The 6,191-nt window shown below is 33.5% G+C and overlaps 1 long non-coding RNA gene across 4 annotated transcripts; it reads right to left on the reverse strand.

The window, feature by feature from the left end:
• Positions 1–743: 743 nt before the first annotated feature.
• On the reverse strand, positions 744–6,185 carry LOC112010543 (uncharacterized). Of its 4 annotated transcripts, none has more exons than XR_010629083.1 (7): positions 5,669–6,185; positions 5,467–5,538; positions 5,007–5,342; positions 4,553–4,685; positions 4,096–4,322; positions 2,374–3,905; positions 744–1,025 (listed from the first exon to the last, which is right to left on the reverse strand). It is a non-coding gene; the product is annotated as an uncharacterized LOC112010543 (long non-coding RNA). The 4 variants fall into 4 exon arrangements; XR_010629082.1 differs by having other exon boundaries at positions 4,553–4,625; positions 5,256–5,342; positions 5,467–5,583; XR_010629081.1 differs by having other exon boundaries at positions 5,256–5,342; positions 5,467–5,583.
• Positions 6,186–6,191: the final 6 nt, after the last annotated feature.

Raw genomic sequence — 6,191 nt, forward strand, 5'->3', positions numbered from 1 at the left:
TCGACGGCGAAAAAGTCAGATCGGCGATGGTATTTCAGTTTCTCTTTCCTTTTCCGGTTTTCCCTATCTCATCTCATCTATGCTTCTCTCTCTCTCGATTCTCATAGTCTGTGTGTCTGACTTATGTGTTTAGACTTATCTTTTTACAATATAATTATATAAATTGCTTAGCATTTCTGCTTTTGTCTTCTTTTTGACAATATAAATTGCTTAGCTTTTCATGCTTGCTTTTGTTTCTTTTGACAATATAAATTGATTAGCTTTTACTTTGTGTTAGTGTATGTATAAATATAAAAATATGTAAATTTGTTGAAATTGCTAATCGGCTCTTATCTCTTAGTGTGGGGTGGATGGGCCGTGGCATTGAATTGGGGTAGTGGTCTGTGTCCCTAAAAGTAAGTGAATAAAAAAATAAAAAACTATGTTAGGCAGTTTTGCAGTGGGTTGATACTTGATATACATATATACACTTTTATTGTACATTTTTAGTTGTTGTTTTTCATTATTTAATTACATATTTATGTTTTATATTCTAAAATAGTAATTGTTATGTAATAACTAAATGATTTGAGTGTCAAAAAAGAAAAACTAAATGATTTATTTTATTTGAGGTTTACTTATTTGGATCAATAATTTTATGTTGTATAAGAAAATATAAGTATATATTATTTTAATTTTTTTTTAGAAACCCAAAACAGCCTGAAACGGTACATCGTAATAGATCGGTACCAAAATATTCCGTTCCACAAAACAAACTGAAACAGGGTCCAAAATGGTATTCATAACATTGCTTTCAAGCAAAAAGAAAAAGAGAAAAAAAAAATTTGAACTAAAATCTAAAAAAGAAAAATTGTAACAAAGAATTTGAAGAAAAAAAAATTGTAACAAGGCAAGCCCACTTAGGAACACCCTGAGAAAACTTCCTGGAGTTGCCACTGCAGAGAAGCAACCATTGAGATGCGATGAAAAGGCCTCTTGAGTGCAGAAATCTACCGACTACCACCTAGTGCAAAGACAGGATAAACCTATTCCACAAAATAAGAAAAATAAATCCATAATGTACATCTATAGATGAACCATTTTCTAACATCCAAACAATATATAATCCCCCAGAATGCTTAGTGAAGAAGCTAGAGAACACAAATGTTTAAAAGATTTAATCATATATTTGGCTATACTTTTTTCACTGTGCAAATTATATGTTATTTAGATTGAGGAAGGAGAATGCATTATGACTTATGAGGCAGTATTTTAGGGGCATAAGTAACCTACATAAGACTAATATAAATATACACCAGAAGAACAATCTGGGCTGGATAATATTTCTAGAGCAACCTAAGACAAGAAAGGTCACTTCAAGGCACAGAAGTACTTTTAAAATTCTGTGGTAAAAATACAAACCAGGTTCAGGGTGCTAGCTCAAGGAAGCAGAGCCAAAGCATGATCAATTCACAATATAGAAAACTGAAAGATTAACTTTAGATAGGGTAGAGTATAGACAAGATGAACCAATTAAAACAGCAAATCTTAAATCCAAATTGATTACAGGGGAATCAGAGATGCACATTCCTCTCAAAAAACATTTTACTATGATTTTGATCCAATTTTCGCTGATATATTTTATTACGTAATGATCTCCATAAGAAAGAAAGTGTAAGAGATGCTTATGAAAAGTTTATACAAGGTAAAAAACGGCATAATTACCACAAGTAGCACTCAAGATAGAGAAATTTGAAATCTGCAAAATATTATATTCTAACTCAGCAAGCTAAGCTATAGAACCTATTCTTGTAGTTTGCATAACTTTATATAATGTTATATAGAAAGATTGAATTTTATTTTGAACCAAAAGATAAAAGAAAAAACAGAAGAAGAAAATCATGACTATTCAAGCAATTGATGTATGTTTAAAGTAAATTCATGGTCAAGTGGGTACATTTTACCATAATTGTGTACCTATCAACCATAACAACTGGTGGAAACAGGATAATAAAATAAATAATTATGTTTCGCATTAATATCCATTTGTCTATGAAACATGGAATGCATATGGAATTGGACAATGACCACCATATGAACTGCCCCATCTTAAACATCATGGAACATGTCAAGACTTGCCTTGACAATTTTGGCACCAGAGTCATATGCAGACAATATCTGTAAATCACAATCGGGTTTTAAGTTTTCTTTCCAAGGAATATAGCTCAAAAGTTTCGAATCTCAAACAGAACGCTAGAAAACAAATCACTCAGAAATAGAAGTGCCTAACAAGATAAACATTATAAGAAGTCAAGTGCTTAAAGAAAAATTCTAAAAAAAATCTGTAAAATCTTAGAAATGAAAGAGAGCTTAAGTTTTAAAAGATGCCCTTACTTCTGTTGGGCTCATTACACCAGATATGTACATAACTTGGACCTCACCAACGCCGAGAAGTAGTTTGGTAACGTGATCGCCAGATCAACCTCGCTCATGCGCCTCATGAGGACGTAGTTGTGGCTGAGCGCGAGGATGAGCCCGGCGGCAGCGGCGGCGTCGCAGGAGACAGCGGCAACGGTTGGGATGGGGCGGGATTGTGCCATTTGGAGGAGGCGTTTGCAGCGGGCCGCGGAGGTGCCGGCGGATTGGGCCTAGGGGAAGTCGAAGCCGTTGCAGAAGAACTTTTCGTGAGCGACGGTGATGAGAGCGGAGCCGCCATTGATGGATTGGGACGTGACTTGGGAGAGAGCGGAGAGAAGTGAGTCGATGAGGCATGGGCCGAGACAGTATTACAATGTTAATTTCCACTTCCATTATCATAAGTATGGTCAGATATAAATTTTTTTTTTTTTTATAACAAACTTGAAAACTTTTATTAAACAAGAGAAAACATTACATCATGATGGACCTTGACTTTGGATAACACTTTTTGCATCACAGAAAAACACTAGATTATTCCCACCCACTCCTATATGTAAGATGTTAAGGCAAACATAAAAGTACTTGGGATCATTTTCAACAATTTCCTTTTTACCAATTGGATCCTTGAGTTGGGTTGACAAAACATGAAAAAGAAGGGCCCCTATCGCACTAGCATCCTTCCTTTGAAATTTTTGCTTCCAAAGCACAAAAAGGACTTACATATAGGAGAAATTATAAGATCCACATGGTAGACAAGTAATGTGGTCCACCATTCCACTAAAAAACTACCACTTGTTTAAAATTGTTAGTTAGAAATTTTTTTTAAACAGAAATTAATTACTAACTCAGCAATTTTAAACAAGTGGAAATTTTTTAGTAGAATAGTGGACAAATGGCGTGGTCTACTAGAGGACTCTATAATTTCTCGACATATAGAACTAGTCTAAAGTGCAAAATTACATACACTACATGCATTTCTGGTTATAACTACAAAAGAAACTACCTTCAAACAGTAATTTCTATACAAAACTAATAAAAATGAGGAACAACCTCCACTCATTTTTGTAAGAAAATGCATGTCATTTAGTATTAGAACATACTATACTCAAGGGCAAGTGCTAAAGAGTAGGACTGCATACAATCAACCCCTCCATAGGTGAGATCAACATATAGAATCAGCCAATTAAACCATTAATTTATTAAATGTGTGGCCTTAACTCCATCAGTAATGGATATATGAGTGAGGGCATATTGTATTTAATACCTATATAATCTTTTGGCAGTTGGCACAAAAATGATATGGTAAGAATGATTAAAAATGCAGGAATTTGCTTTCCTCTGCATCACTTTGCAGCAAATTACTCCGCCTTTGGGACATTTAATCAAACTGCCTCTCTTTGGCCTAAAAACTTCGTACACTCTATCCATCCATTATGCTAATCACCCCCTCTGCTTTCCAATGATTATAAAAAGAACATGTGTAATGTTGCCCAATGTTCAAACAGAGACTGCACAACCAGAAGTTAAGAAGCAAAGGATGTGTCTTTAGTAGGTAGAGAAATAGAAAAAATTTCAACAACATAGAAAATGAAAAGAAAAATGATATTATCCTCAAGTCTTAGTTGGTATTCAAGTGAGATGTAAAACCTTAATTAGTATTTTTAATTAATTAACAGATAAAAATTCAATCCAATCTACCTTAAAATTTGTGCATGTCTAAAAAATTAGACTCATTCAGTCAATCTTGTGTTGTTCTGACTTTAAAAAGTCAGTCTTCACACCAACATTTGAGGAAGCAAACAAATATTCCCCCCAAAAAACAAAAAAGTTAACCCCCAAAATGCCTTTATAGTAAGCTAATTCCCTGTAGAGTTAGCTGCCTGGTCATGTCCTCCCTTCAAAAGTCAACCAAATTTTCTACGATTCTGCAATTATTAAGAAGCAACCATATATGTCATTTCATCAACACAAGCTTAGATACAACGATATAAATAATTAGAATAAAAGAACAAATGAAAAATTTACAATTATCCCTTTTTGTTCTCCTTAATAATTTGAAGAAATCATGCATCTAATAAAAGTTTTGAGGAAAAAAAAGTGTAAAGGGAATTCAAAAGAAAAAGATGATTAGCAATGAGTCCAAGATTGTGCTTGCCTTAATTTCAGGGCCATATAGTTTTGAACAGGGTCCAAATTTTTAGCCAGGTTTGTCCTTGCCGTAATTTGTTCTGCGTGAGAAGTCAAATGATTGGGAAGTTCTTCAAAATATCAAAACCTCAAAAAGCAAACTGAAGAAGAACCAAAAAAATTGGTTTTCAGTTCAGCATATAAAGCAAGATACCTGAAGTAGTTAAAACTTAATTTGTAATTTATGATTTTATATTCTATTGACAGATAAAAATTCAATTCAAACTATCTTTGAATTAGTGCATGTATGAACAGATTAGGCTCATTCTCTTGTTCTTTCTTTTACTTTAAAGCTAGTATACACACAAAAATGTGAGGAGTATTTCGGTTTAATCATTCTCATGAAAAGCATTTAGTAGATATATGTTGGAAACTTTCATACCCAAAAAAAAAAAAAAAAAAAAATTTAACCACCAAAATACCGGTTTAGTAAGCTAATTCCTGGTCAAGTCCTCCCTTCAAAGTTCTAAGATATTTGCTATGATTTTACAATTATGAACAAGCAACCATATATTTCATTTCATTAACATAAGTTTAGATGAAAAGATATAAATCATTAGAATAAAAGAACAAATGATAGAACAGTTATCCTTTTTTATTCTCTTAAGAAATTGAACAAATCGTGCGTCTTATTAAAGTTTTGATGGGAAAAAAGGGAAACAAATGATTACCACTGAGTTCTTGACCTGTTGCACAATTGCAGTTTTTGAATAGGGTCTGAATTTTGCACCCAAGCTTGTTCTTTGCCTAAGTTGGTTCTGCATAAGAAGTCAAATGACTAAGAAGTTCTCCAAAATATGACAAACCTCAAAAGGCATCAAGAAGAAGGGCATCTGTATATGATTGTCCATGAAAAATTGGAATTAAAAGATAGATGCACACCTGAAGAAATTGTTTTCGGCAGATTCTGACAATCCTCTTGCAATTCTGGGACATGCTACACAATTGCAAGGCCTGAATGTTTTGTAAAAGGTCTGAATTTTAAGTTCTGCATGAAAACTGAAAAGTCCTATGCCTGATAAGTTCTCCAAGATATATCAAAACAAGATTATTGGTGTTGGTTTCTTCATTAAAAGTCAAATACCTGAAGTAGTTAAAGATGCCATCAGATTCCAACTTCTATCCAATATTCTCTCCTACTCATTTTTGTGGGACTGTATTTGGACCCCACTGATTAAAAAAGAACAGATGTGCTGCTGCCTCAAGATTACAGGGACTTCACAACCAAATGCAGCAAGGACTACGACTTAAGGAGGCAGAGAAAGTGACAAAATAACCTATTATTCAAAAAATGGGGGGGGGGGGGGGGTGGTTGGGGAAGTAAGCAAAATGAGGGATCTTCAAGTCTTAGTTAGTATTCAAGTAATAAAAAAAATTAATTAGAAATTTAAAATTTTTATTGGCAGTAATAAAAAATAATCAATCCAATCTATCCATGAATTGTACATGACTAAACAGATTAGACCCATTCTCTAGTACTTGGATACACAGTATTATTTACACATATGTTGGAAGTTTTATGAACCCTCTGTTTTAGCACAAAAACCAAAAAATAAAGTACACGAAGTGTGCAACTATGCATCAAAAAATTAGAACTTTTCCATTTT

Source organism: Quercus suber, unplaced genomic scaffold, assembly GCF_002906115.3.
Source record: "Quercus suber isolate HL8 unplaced genomic scaffold, Cork oak 2.0 scaffold_81, whole genome shotgun sequence".
NCBI classification, from domain to species: Eukaryota; Viridiplantae; Streptophyta; class Magnoliopsida; order Fagales; family Fagaceae; genus Quercus; species Quercus suber.